This window comes from Crotalus tigris, unplaced genomic scaffold (assembly GCF_016545835.1).
Source record: "Crotalus tigris isolate CLP2741 ecotype Arizona unplaced genomic scaffold, ASM1654583v1 scf7180000017661.16357234195:1864864, whole genome shotgun sequence".
Classification (NCBI taxonomy): Eukaryota; Metazoa; Chordata; class Lepidosauria; order Squamata; family Viperidae; genus Crotalus; species Crotalus tigris.
Window position 1 is genome coordinate 1,487,389 of NW_024096548.1, and position 13,823 is coordinate 1,501,211.

Genomic DNA, 13,823 nt, shown 5'->3' on the forward strand with positions numbered 1-13,823 from the left:
TTAGATGGTGCTGGGAGGGGGAGGGGATGTGAATGAAAGTCTAGCTAAACATAACAACACTAGATTTAGTTGAGAATCAAAGTTATTGAGCCCAGAGCTGATAAAGAATTGGCAGGCTGGAGAACTGGAGAGGAAGCTAATTGGGGAATGTGATGTATAACTGTTAATTGGAGGAGGGAATTGTGCTTTGATACTATGTGCCCAGGGGAGGGAAATTCAGTTTTTGGCTTCGATTATGCAATGCCGATATTATGCTATTCAAATAAAAGATTCTTTAAGGTAAACAATGCTTCAAAGTTCTTTTGAAGAGTTTCATCTGTCGGAACCATGACATCTAGGCTATTACCACTCTTGATTTTGCAATCTTTTTTGCCAGATGGGCAATGCTGAAGTCCATAAAATCCAGATTGGGAATCTAAATTCTGGGAGTTGAAGTTTATAAATCTTGAAGTTCCAAGCTTGAGAAATACTGCTCTGGAGGCATCTTAGAATATAAAAATGGTATAGCTGTAGGCCAACTGGCTCTGAAAAAAACCAGAGGAACACTGAAGTATCAATCCAGGTAATCCTCAACTTGCAATATTTCATTTACTGACTGTTCGAAATTACAAGAGCACGGAAAAAGTGACTTATGACCATTTTTCACACTTATGACTGTTGCAGCATCCCCCTGGTCATTCAGATACTTGACAACTGGTTCATATTTATGATGGTCGCAGTGTCCCGGTGTCATGTGATCCTCTTTTGCAAACTTCTGGCAAGCAGAGTCAATGGGGAAGCCAGATTCACTTAACAACCGTGTTACTAACTTAACAACTGCAGTGATTCACTTCACAACTGTGGCAAGAAAAGTCAGAAAAGGGGGAAAAACTCCCTTAACAAATTTCTCACTTAGCAACATAAATTTTGGGCTCAGTTGTGGTCGTAGGTCAAGGAGCACCTGTACTGAACAAGGATCCTGGTAAATGGATGCCGGCGATAGGTGTTATTCTATGAAAGTCTTACAGTCAGAGTGCTTGTTATTGTGATCAGATAGGTAAGGCCTCCTTCACATTAATTGACATCTTCAACTCAAATCAAAACAGAACATTCTTTAGAGCAGCGGTTCTCAACCTGTGGGTCGCGACCCCATTTGGGGTCGAACGACCATTTCACGGGGGTCGCCAAACAACGCAGTCCGCCATTTTTTTCCCCTTTTCCCTAGCTGTGCTATTCCCTTTTATTCTATTGGCTTTTGAAAGCCAATAGAATAGACTCTCTTGAATAGAGTCTAATATTCTATTGGCTTTCAAAAGCCAGTAGGAATTGTCCAGGCTGTCTCTGCCCTGCTGAGCCACCAAAAGTCCCATTCTGCAAACAGTGTTGCAAGTTGTCTGCAGCGAAGGCGAGCTGTCTGGAAGTTTCCACCCCTCCCTGCTGAGCAACTACTAAAAATGTAAGTAAAAGAGGGCCAGGGGTGGGAGGTGGGAGGCCGGCAGGTGCAGGGAGGGTTGCTGGCACACATGGGGCCCGGCAGGTGCCTTGCCTCCCTTGGGCTGGGCCAGCTGGTGGCCCAGCCGGTGGTTGGCCTGCTCCGTCTCTGCCGCTTGCCAGCTACGCCTCGGCCGGCGCAGGGGGCGGCACCACGCATGTGCGGCGCTCCCAGGCAGGGAAAGTCCTCGACTTACAACTGGATGGGTAGTCCTCGACTTACGACCGGTTGGATAGTCCTTGACTTATGACCGGTTGGGTAGTCCTCGACTTACGACCAGTTAGGGGTCGCGGCATTAAAAAGGTTCAGAACCACTGCTTTAGAGACTGATTCTCATGGGTTCGTTAGTGATACTTTCTTGAACCTTGGGATTTTAGGAAGCCAAAGAACTACTTGGAGACCAGGAATTAGATTTACCTGGTCCAATGGGACAGGCTTCCCTGCCTAAATAAATTTTTCAGACTCACCAGTCTATCTACTTCAGAACATTCTGAGAAAATTAACTGTTTAGATTAAAGAAAAGAATACAAGTACCTTCGTTTCTCCATGGAGACCGTTTCTGGACTTTGTGCTTGAGATGGAAAAGAATGAAACTTTGATTTTGGGTTTCACTGATTAGATTGATTTGTTGTTACAGAAATGGCTAGTTTTTACTATTGTGAAAAAGTAAAAAGTTGAGGCTCGACATTAATGCTCTATTCTACTGCAACAGGGGAAGTCGGAAGTCAATCTCTTTTTTTTTTTCCTTTTTCCTCCCTTTCCCTCCCTTTCTTCTCCCTTTTCCCTCCCCACTGTGTCCTGCTATTTGCTTTATCTTTTGTATTTTACTTTACATCTTAATAAAATGTTTAAAAAATAATAATAATAAAGATAGACCATTCCCAACATTTATATCAAATTACAACTCCAGAATTCAGAAAGGCCTTATCCGTAACACATTTTAATGTGTGACATCAATCAGGAAGGTGAAATTTAAGAACATTTCTGATGTGGCTAGTCCAGGGGTAGGCAACCTTGGCTCTTTTATGACTCGTGGACTTCAACTCCCAGAATTCCTGAGCCAGCCATGCTGAGGGGAAAGGGAGAGGTTTTCAAGCTGAGCCATGCTGGCTCAGGAATTCTGGGAGTTGAAGTCCACGAATCATAAAAGAGCCAAGGTTGCCTACCTCTGGGTTAGTCTTTGCCCTTTCAGAGTTGGAGCCACTGAAATCTCAGGTCTAGAGGGTTCATACTCCATTGTCCATTTTACCAGAATATACAGATAGTCCTCAACTTCCAACAGTTCATTTTGTGACCGTTTGAAGTTACAACAGCACTGAAAAAGTGACTTATGGCCATTTTTCACACTTACGACCGTGGCAGCATCCCCACGGTCACGTGATCAAAACTCAGACGCTTCCCAACTGACTCGTATTTATGACGGTTGAACTGTCCCGGGGAATATGTGATCACCTTTTGGGAACTTCTGTCAACCAATCTCAATGGGGAAGCCAGATTCACTTAGCAACCATGTTATTAACTGAACAACTGCAATGATTCACTTAACAACGGTGGCAAGTAGGTTTGTGAAACGGGGCAAAACTCACTTAACAAATGTCTCATTTAGGAACATAAATTTTGTGGTCGCGGACTACCTGTGCTCATTTAATAATAAAGTTCTCAGGGCCCTTAGATTTATTGTTTATATTCTGAGAGAAGTACACTTATTATTTTTTAAAAAACAAAATGAAATCCCGATTGGGGATCTAAATTCTGATCAAGGGCTTTGTATAGGTTGCATTTCCTACCTTAGGTTCCTAAGACAACCTGCCTTTTAAGAGAGCCAGATGAACACGGTGTGGTTCCAGGATAGTCCAAATGCTTGAGATTCAGCCATCATATTAAGCATCTCAGGAGAGAAAGAAATTATTGCTTGTTTCTAGAGTCCCCAATGCGGAAACCCGCTTCCGTCTTTTCTATCTGATTTTTTAACTTTGTCATTTTTCATCAAGCAGACAATGCTACAGAGCAAACCTCTAACCAGATCCATGCGGAATCCTAGGAAATAACAATGGGTGGATTGCTGCAGTCCTGTGCTTCATGTAGGTGTAAGTCCAGCCACCAAATACAAGTAGTCCTCAACTTATGACGACAGTTAGGACCAGAATTTCCATCGTTAAGCAAGGCGGTTGATAAGTGAGCTGCACTCAATTTTGCAACTTTTGCAGTGGTTGTTAAGTGAATTTTGCAGTATGTTAAATGGACTTTAAATTTGTATTCTTGCAAGGAGACTAATAACCTTCCAGTGCTGGTTTGCCATTTATGATAGCAAAAGCAAATGGAGGTGACTGAGGATAACACAGAAATATTTCAATCATACGTATTTATTTTTCCATCTGTGGCTTGGAATTGAGGATCCAGCAGATGGTATTTCCATCTTCCTTTATTCCTACAAAAACCTTCCACTGAGGCAAGACAGTAGACCAGTGTTTCTCAAACAGGCCAACCTTTAAGATGTGTGAACTTCAACTCCCAGAATTTTGAGAGCTGAAGTCCACACATGTTAAAGTTGACCCATTCGAAATACACTGAGACAGACTGATGGGAATCCATACCTAAATATAGTTAACCCATGTAATAGGGCTGTATTGCTATTATTAACCTTCTCATCTTCCCATCTTTCTCATCTTCTCAACTTTCCTACTAACTTCTATTAAATCTCTCATGATTTATGATTGTGTGATTTATGATCTATCACTTATCACTGTGTTGTTCGTATGTACCCTGTGACAAATTCCCTGTGTGTCCAATCACACTTGGCCAATAAAGAAAATTTAATTCCAATAAGAATATATTTAAGTAAGTAATATGTGCATTTTAGATATTATAATTTTTACGAAGTGAGACAAAGGAAATTTGGGTTACTCAAAACTCAGATACTATGGATATTAAAGGTTAAACTGGAGTATGGTAATTAAAAACCAAAAATTAGGTAAAATTTAATAACAGGATATGGATTGTTTATGAAGATTTATTAAGATATGTATAAGCAAAAAATGTTTTGATAAATGCGATAATGAAGTTTTCACTGAATTTGATATAATTAGAAATTTATTAGCTTAAATACAATATAGCAAATGTTAAGGGAAACAGAAGAAATATTTGATGATGTAACCTGAGATATGTACTAAAAATTTTGTTATTGAACTATTGATTCACCCAATCACCATGTTGCATTCCAAATACTCAAATGTAAAACGGGAAAACCAATAAAATATTATTTAAAAAAAGAAAAGAAATTGTAATAGTAGTAAAGTTGGAAGGGACCTTGGAGGTCATCTAGTCCAACCCCCTGCTCAGGCAGGAAACCCTACACCATTTCGGACAAATGGCTGTCCAGTCTCTTCTTAAAAACTTCCAGTGTTGGAGCATTTACGGCTTCTGGAGGCAGGCTGTTCCACTGATTAATTGTTCTCACTGTCAGGAAGTTTCTCCGTAGTTCTAGGTTGCTTCTCTCCTTGATTAGTTTCCACCCGTTGCTTCTTGTCCTGCCTTCAGGTGCTTTGGAAAATAGCTTAATTCCATCTTCTTTATGGCAGACCCTGAGATATTGGAATACTGCTATCATGTCCCCCCTTGTCCTTCTCTTCGTTAAACTAGACATACCCAATTCTCGCAACCGTTCATTATATGTTTTAGCCTCCAGTCCCCTAATCATCTTTGTTGCTCTTCTCTGTACTCTTTCTAGAGTCTCAACATCTTTTTTACATCGTGGTGAACAAAACTGGATGCAGTATTCCAAGTGTGGCCTTACCAAGGCATTGTAGAGTGGCATTAATACTTCACGTGATCTTGATTCTATCCCTCTGTTAATGCAGCCCAGCACTGTGTTGGCCTTTCAATTCCAATTCCAAATACCAAATGGGAACTGTAAGCTAGAAGACACTTCCGAATCCCAGTGATTCAATTTCCCCAGGTAACTGTTGTTGGGAGAGAAGTTACAGCACTGTCACTTTTATACTGTTCCTTTTTAGTTCCACCCAGAGCCTTCAGCTAGTCTTTGCAATGCATCAGGAACTGCAAAGCAGACATGACTCATCACAAATCTAGCTTTATTTAGCAGGAGGCATCAAGGGCCTTCACCTTTGCCATAAAAATATCTCAGCTAAGCTCTTCTTGTTTAGGTCATGTTTACTGCTAGGGGATCTGAACCTCCAACTTTTCTCTCAATTCCCATTCTATTCCACCGTATTCCACCCCAAATATTGATTTTGGGTAGAGTACTGGAAAAGGCACCACTGTGTTTTTCTGTCATTTGAATTCCTGCAACACAAAGGAAGAAAGGGGGGGGGGAACCCAGAGGAAAACAAAAGAAAACTAAAAAGCAGAGCCCAAACATTGTGACTACAGTCCAGGAATGAACTAAAATAGTCAATAAACAGCCAAAGTTCCTGGAATAACAAGATAGCCTGTTTTCCATCCTGGCTATTGAATTAAGCTCCTTTCACTTCCCCAGGAGCAGTAAAGATTGGGCTTGTTCCTTGTATGAACCTAACGTCTGAGTCATTCCCTTTAATTGTGGTTTGCAAGGGCAACATAGACGCCTAACATTAAAAGCCTTTGTTGAGCAAACATTTATCCCAAATAAACTGGGGTGTGTTTGTTTTCTGCAGCCCTCTCCCACACCGGAGAGTTGTTGAAGGAAGCATCAACCTGGACTTGATGACAGGCTGTGAATGCAGCCTTCTGCTGTGTGATTAGATGCCTGCACACATTAACACCAGATGCAATTCAGTTGAAATGAAAGAGTCGTCAGAGAGGAAATTAAAAAGAAGGCCAGTGGTTTGCCTCCATTTAATTTTGCATGAGGGATGCATGTGTACCTGGGAGGCATAATTGTGGAGATGCTGAGGTGGAGGGAGAAGACTGAGAATGAGAGGGAAGGAAGGAAGGAAGGAAGGAAGGAGCAGGAGAAGAGGAAGGAGAAGGGAAATTGGAAGTGGAAAGAGGAGAAGGGAGAAGGAAAAAGGAAATTGGATGTGGAAAGAGGAAAGAGGAAGAGAAGGGGGGAGAAGGAGGAGAAGGAAGATGTGTTCTAAATAAGTGATAACCTTTTAGCATGACACTTCACAATATCATTTACTGAATTATGTTCGTGCTGCATTCGTGAAAAGAGGGTTACCTACTACTGCAGGATCCACTTCCATTGGTCTAACATGCCCCTTCATCCTTACTCTGAATAGCAGCTCCTGCTACTCATCTCACCTCTAAATTACTTCCTATGGTACTTCTTAAAACATTCTGCCAAAGCTAATAGGTTTGCTGTATGATAGCACATGTAAGGAACATCTCTCTCTCTCTCTCTCTCTCTCTCTCTCTCTCTCTCTCTCTCCCTCCCTCCCTCCCTCCCTCTCCCTCTCTATCTCTCTCTGTGTGTGTACAACTATCATACAATGCCAACAAGAACTCCGGGCTTCAGCATATTAACATTTTACTTTTCTATACTGATCAGGTAGTCCTCAATTACAACTGGTTGGTTAATTACTGTTCAGAGTTATGACAAATCCCTTGAACAACATTTAGACTAACCCCAGCCCAGGGCAGGAATTCTCAGATAACCCCAAACAAATGACTGTCCAACTATCTAGAGGAGGGGGGGGGTCTAGTAAATGAAAGTCTGTCTACAATAGAGATATTGGCCCAAAACTCAAAGCAAAGCACACATTTTCTTTGCAGAAAGTTCATCTCCATTTCAAAACAAGGATAGCCTTTAGTAGTGACAACTTCTTCTTCTTCTTCTTCTTCTTCTTCTTCTTCTTCTTCTTCTTCTTCTTCTTCTTCTTCTTCTTCTTCTTCTTCTTCTTCTTCTTCTTCTTCCTTCTTCTTCTTCTTCTTCTTCTTCTTCTTCTTCTTCTTCTTCTTCTTCTTCTTCTTCTTCTTCTTCTTCTTCTTCTTCTTCTCCTCCTCCTCCTCCTCCTCCTCCTCCTCCTCCTCCTCCTCCTCTCCAAATGGTCACCAGGAGTCAAAGACACACACACAAACATATATACACAGACACATAAAATTATAAAATATACCTAAAATGTCCATGACAATGCTGCATATATATTTTATCAGCTGTTTGACCCTGTCTCTGTTCAATATCTTTCCCACTTTAATATTTTCTTAATTATTAATATATCACTTGTGCCACCCCAGTGATTAATGCCACTTAAATTGTAGCAGCAGGACAAAAATTATCTTTCTATTTTCAGTAAAAAGGAAGGGCTGGGAATTTAATCTGGAGCCAAAATTCCTCTAATGATCCCCAAATGACATCCCCATTCTCCTCTGAACAATGACAAAATGCCAGATTTAAAGCATTTCTTTCAGTGGATCTCTCTGAGTTCCTGGTCTTCAAGACAATGCACCAATTTCACCAAATACAGTATACAGAAGTGTTACTACCATTCTATAAAAAAAAATAATACTATATAATATGAATTATTGATGGTATTTTATTTTTATAGGGCTTTTCCGTTTCCCCTTTCCCAAAGTCCAGAGCATGTTAATAAAAGGACATTACTGGTATTCCACAATAGAAATAATGAAATTCAGAATGAGAAGGGACTATTGGTCCAGAACATGAGAGCACATATATATTTTCCAAAAGACAACTGGACTTTCTTCAGGTTTTCTTTGAAAATGTTTTGCTTCTCATCCAAGAAGCTTCTTCAGTTCCAACTGTCTGGTGGGGAATAGGTTTTATATTCTTTGCAGTTATCTGTCCTAAGCACTCTCAAGGTTGGTCCTTTGCTCTTTGAAAGTCATTGGGACCACTTAAGGGTTTATCTGTATTCTGAGAGTCATCTGAATCAGAGTGTAAATGGGTGTGGAACTTTCTTGAGATTGATGAAAGGGCTGCATGGTAAGCAGGAGATAGATAGTACTGTATCTTATCTCACTCTTTCTGTTGAGGGAGGGCTGTTCAGTTTTAATACAAATGGCCTCTTTGACCTCTCTTTCAAAGCAGTTGTCCTCTTTGTCCAAAATGTGAAATTTACTGTCTTCACAGGAGTGTCTTTCAGATGCAGATGGACTGCTGAATCCTGTTCTGATGAGTTTGTTCTTCTGTGATGTGTCTGCTCTGAGGATAGAGCTGAATTAAAACTGAAGAAGCTTTTGGAATGAGAAGTGAAAGGTTTTCAAAGAAAACACCAAGAAAGTCCAGTTGCCTCTTGGGGGAAAAAGCACCTTTGGGACATCCCCCTTGCTCAGTGCAAGAAACTGAATTAAAGCAACGTGCCCTACCAAGTGGGGTCCTGTAAATTCAACCCAGATTTTGTGTCCTTCTCTTGAGATCAGTATTTGACAACTTTAAGATGTACGGGACTTCAACTTGCAGAATTCTGGGAGAATTCTGAGAGTTGAAGTCCACCCAGTTGCAATCCACACATCTTAAAGTTGCCGACGTTGAGAAATACTGGTTCTAGAATCACCAGGATTCTCCTTCTAGTCTTCTCAGAATTAGTGTAAAAATCTTAGATCTTAAGATCTAGTTTCTTCGCTACACCTGTTTGATTTTCTATAAAATTCTTCTTAAAAAGTAGACTCTCATACTGGACACAGGGTACAAGGAGACGTGTGATCTTGCAGATAAATTGGGAAAAAAACCATGACTTAGAATGAAATGAAACCCTTTGAAGTTCACATCTTAAAACAAGACAGTAAAAATACAAAAAAATAAAAAAATGAAAACATTCATTTTAAAGCTGTAAGCTAATAGGTATCTTTTTAGAGTTTGGATTTAGTTTTCCTCTCTTCCAGTGCAATGAAGTCTCTTAAAGTAAGGGAAAGAAATCTATTAGCGAGGTTTGCCTATCAGAAACCTGGACTATGAGTCAGTAAAGATCTTAGCATGGGGTGTCAAACTCAATTTCAGTGAGGGCCGCATCAGCATTGCGGTTGCCCTTGGGGGGCTGGGTGGATGTGGCCTACTGGGTGGGTGTGGATGGAGTGGGTGTGGCTTACTGGGTGGGCATGGCCAGCTCTACATCATTCGCGTCAAGGGTGCCTGTGGGGACCTGGGCAGGAGTGGGACAGATCTGAGGGTCTCTGGCAGAAGGGGGTGGGACCAGGGCAAGCGCCAAGGCATGGTCCATTTCTTCATTCCTTACAAAGGGTGACACCTCCCCAGCATGCACCCAGGGAGCGGGGCCGACACAGCAGGGGCTGGTTCCTCGCTGTTTCTGACAGCCTTGTGGAGCTAAGACTGAATGCATTTCAGCATAGATGGCCACCACAAAATTGTACATTGGCTCCCAGCCAGCCTGGGCCAGGGCCAAGGCAAAGGGGGCCATTCCCTCACTGTTTCCAGGATGGCTTCGCGGGCCACATGAAACCACTTTGCGGGCCGCATCTGGCCCCTGGGCCTTGTGTTTGACATGTCTGTCTTAGCAGATCAACAGGAAGGATAAAGTCATCAAGTTCAGCTGCCAGGATCTGAAAGGAAAGCATCCTTAGTGAATGGCTTGTTCAGCAGCTCCTCAAAAGCACCCAGCAAAGGAACTTGTTGCTATGTCAAATAATAGATGGCCAAATTGTTTTGATTATTAGGATTTTTCTTCTTGACATTAGCGTACACCCTGCTGCCCTGTAAACTGAAAATATCATTCTGTACTCTGGAAGTTGAGACAGTAATGAACCATGTCTTGGTGTTCTTAGATGCAATCATTCTCCAGAATTTGAGCCGGTTATCCCATACTTTAATTTTTAAATTCTCAAGGCTCAATATATTCGCTTCTTAATTCTCCCACACAAGTTCCTAGTCCCCAGTCATATACCTTGTTCTTTTTAAAGTTACTGGGCTTTCTCTGAGTCTTTCTTGAAGCATGGTACCCAAAAGTGCATAACTTGGTATCTTCTAGATATGTGGAACCAGCTTATCATTCCATCAGTCTCATCCATCAGTCTCATAGCAGTGTTACAATATCTCAGGGGCTGCCACAAAGAAGAGGGAGTCAAGCTATTCTCCAAAGGGCCTGAAGGCAGGACAAGAAGCAAGGGATGGAAACTAATCCAGGAGAGAAGCAACCTAGAACTAAGGATAAACTTCCTGACAGTTAGAACAATTAACCAGTGGAACAACCTGCCTCCAGAAGCGGTGAATGCTCCAACACTGGAAGTTTTTAAGAAGAGACTGGACAACCATTTGTGCGAAATGGTATAGGGTTTCCTGCCTGAGCAGGGGGTTGGACTAGATGACCTCCAAGGTCCCTTCCAACTTTATTATTATTATTATCACCATCATCATCATCCCATACAAGCAAAACCATATTGAGGAGGGCTAGAAATTTTCTGCTTCTATCTCCTGAAAGGATCAAAGACACAAACAAGAAAGGATTCTTCAAAGTATACACATGACTGCTTATTTCACATCTTATTCCTCTTTCTTGGGAGCAGTTCAGCTCTTTCAAGCAGCTGAACCCCTGGGAATCCCTCAAATGTTGTAAATCAATAACTGCTTTTGGTTTCCCTTTAGAAGACTGAACGCAAACACATCCCTACAACAAAGCAGTTTTGCACTCAAAAGAGGTCCAGCTACAAATGCTGTAGGCTTTTCCCCTTCTCTCATGTTTGCATTGAAGAAGCGAGACGTTGATTTCAAGAGTCTCCCCTGCAAGCCAGGTAGAAATGACGGGCATCCATAGGCAAATCCAATCTAGCCTGGAACAAAGATGATGATAATCCAATCACAATATTCTGGGCTAGTCGACATGGATTTTTTTCCCCTCCTACCTATCCCCTTGCATTCATTTCAGGAACTCTGCATCTAAGATTCTATCTTATGAGGACTTCAGGAGATTAACCAATTTCTTGCATCCTCCATTCCCAGTTATACAATTTTGGGCAAATCAATGCTTCAGAGTCATCTGTAGGATAATTAGGTTCCACCAAGCTGGATTCAGTTTCTGGTTTCTGTATGGGCAAATGTCTTCTATCTCAAGCTGTCTTTTGCAGGTCACAGATCTTTCAAAAGAAGTCCAGTGATACTATTCATCTCATCTTTCTTCTATTTTCTATATTGCTAAGCAAAATTTATTGCTATGATGGTTACCAGCTATTAAGGGGTCCATCTTCTAGAACATCTAGACATGTTCAAAGCACCTGAGAGCAACAGGGAACATGGCGCTCCTGCAAAGTTATCCTTGTTGGTATAGTCCAAAGGAGAGGTATAACTGTAATCCAGAGTTGGGTTAAGGACAGACATGTCTATAGGTACAAATAATTCACCCTGGAAAAGAAGCTCTCACCCTGAAGGGAAGAAAACTTCTGTACATCCCCCTCCCCAGAAAACCCACCCAGATACAGCTTATCCATAAAACTACTTCGGAGAGCTTTTCTGAAATATTGCAGAAATGCTTATGAAAGAGCTGCTCTATTAGATTGCACCAATGGAACACAGTGCTTTAGAACAAATCAAAAGGCAGGCATCTTTGCAATACCCCAGAATAATTAAGCAGTTTTACTAGGCAGATAAATTATCTCAGTTTAATCTGTTCTTGCCAACTGTTACTCCATCTGAAATGTGTTTGTTTTATATGGAGTTTGTTGTTTGTGTTTATATACCTGGGCTTGCAGAAGTCATGTTTTGGATGAAGGAAAAGATTCGGAGATCTCTTAGTATTAATACAGAATTTTGATTTCTTGGGGGAGCTTACCTCTGTGTAAACCTAATTCCAATTTTTGGTCCAGCTGCATAAAATACTCAGGAAGTGTACTCTGTAATTAACTCCCTTTTATTCATAAAATATAAAGATGCTGTGACAGCCCCTCAAAACTCCTTATTTCGGATGGGAAGAAACCAATTACATCTACACCTCCCCCTTTAAAAAGGGTGAAAAAAAAGTTATAATTCTTGCACATATAGCTTGATCCTCAGAGCTACAAAGTTCATTGTAATTAGGGGTGGAGGAATTGGTGACCTTCTAAATATTTCCCGATGCACTGGCTAAGAATGATGGGAGATGAAGTCCTAATGCATCAGGATGACAGCATGAAGTCACTAGGATTGTAACTGAGAAAGCGAGTGCTTCAAATGACCCAAAATAAGCCAGTTTGGATTGGAGCAAAACACTTTCCCCATTAACCCAGAATGCAAGCCTCAAATCAATGGCTCTGTTCAGTCCGTGTGCTAAGCTAAAACCCATTTTGCAACCGAAGGTCTTCTATGGCCCTAGTCAAGGTGATCCTTAAACTGATTTATGGCCCAATACATTACAGTATAAGCTGCCAGGGAGACAGACCCTGTTGCATATATAGTTGTAACTTAGGACATCAGGGTTGGTGTGGAAGTGTGAGTGAAATTGACACAAGAGAGACAGCTCATGTCTTGGCAAAGCTGCGCCTTTAGAACAGGAGCATCAACATACCTAGGTCAGGTATGGCTTGCATCACTCCAGTCTACCATTTCGTTGTCTGATGGCATCACGCCAGAAGCTGAGGAATCTTATCTGCAGCTGTTGGAAAGTTGCCGATTGTTAACTCTGGCCCAAGTTGTGTTAACACTATACTACAATGCTAACCCATAACTCCCCCCCCCTTTTAAAAACTTTTCTTCCATACAGCAATGAGAAATGTGGAATTTCAAGCTTCTTTTTGTTTTGCTGAGGTGCCAGGAGCAACCTTCATTAGCAAGCACCATTCATACAAAGTATGGAAATAAATGTATGAAAAGCTAAAACTATTGCATCTTAGGTTCCCAGTTTGCCACCTGGACAGTTTTGGGAACTGTTCAAGGCAGGCCTTGGATTATATGCAGTTCGTTATAAGCAGTTATTCTGTTCCTGATTTAATTAATCACTATGTGATATCTCAAGATTGAATCTAAGGGTTGAATCGTGGCAACTGGATTAATTTTTTTTGTTAAATTGAGACATTTCGCTGCTCACCCAGCTTCATCAGTCAGAGCAAATCAATTAGGCAGAGTTGATGGAATGTACCAACTCTGGCCCCAACCTTAGGGGTTTTCTCCCCAAAATGCATTGATTCTGCCTGGATGACTGATTGTCTTGAAGGATGTACCATGTGATGTGTTTTGGACAGGGTGTTCTCTCTTTCAAACTTACAAGGCAGGATTCAGTCTTTTGCAAACTTTTGCAAATCTGAGGCAGGCATTAACCTGAAATACACCATATTTATATCTGTGGGTGGGGCTGAGCCCCCCAACTACAGATAACAAATTAGGGGGGCATACATAGCAGCCCTCTTTCAGAAAAATTCTCTAGATATTTAATAACTCAAATCCATAAATATCCATACTGCTGTTTCAGGATCATTCAGGACCCTCAAGTTGCTTTAAAAACTTCCAAGAAAACACACCTTATATAGCTAG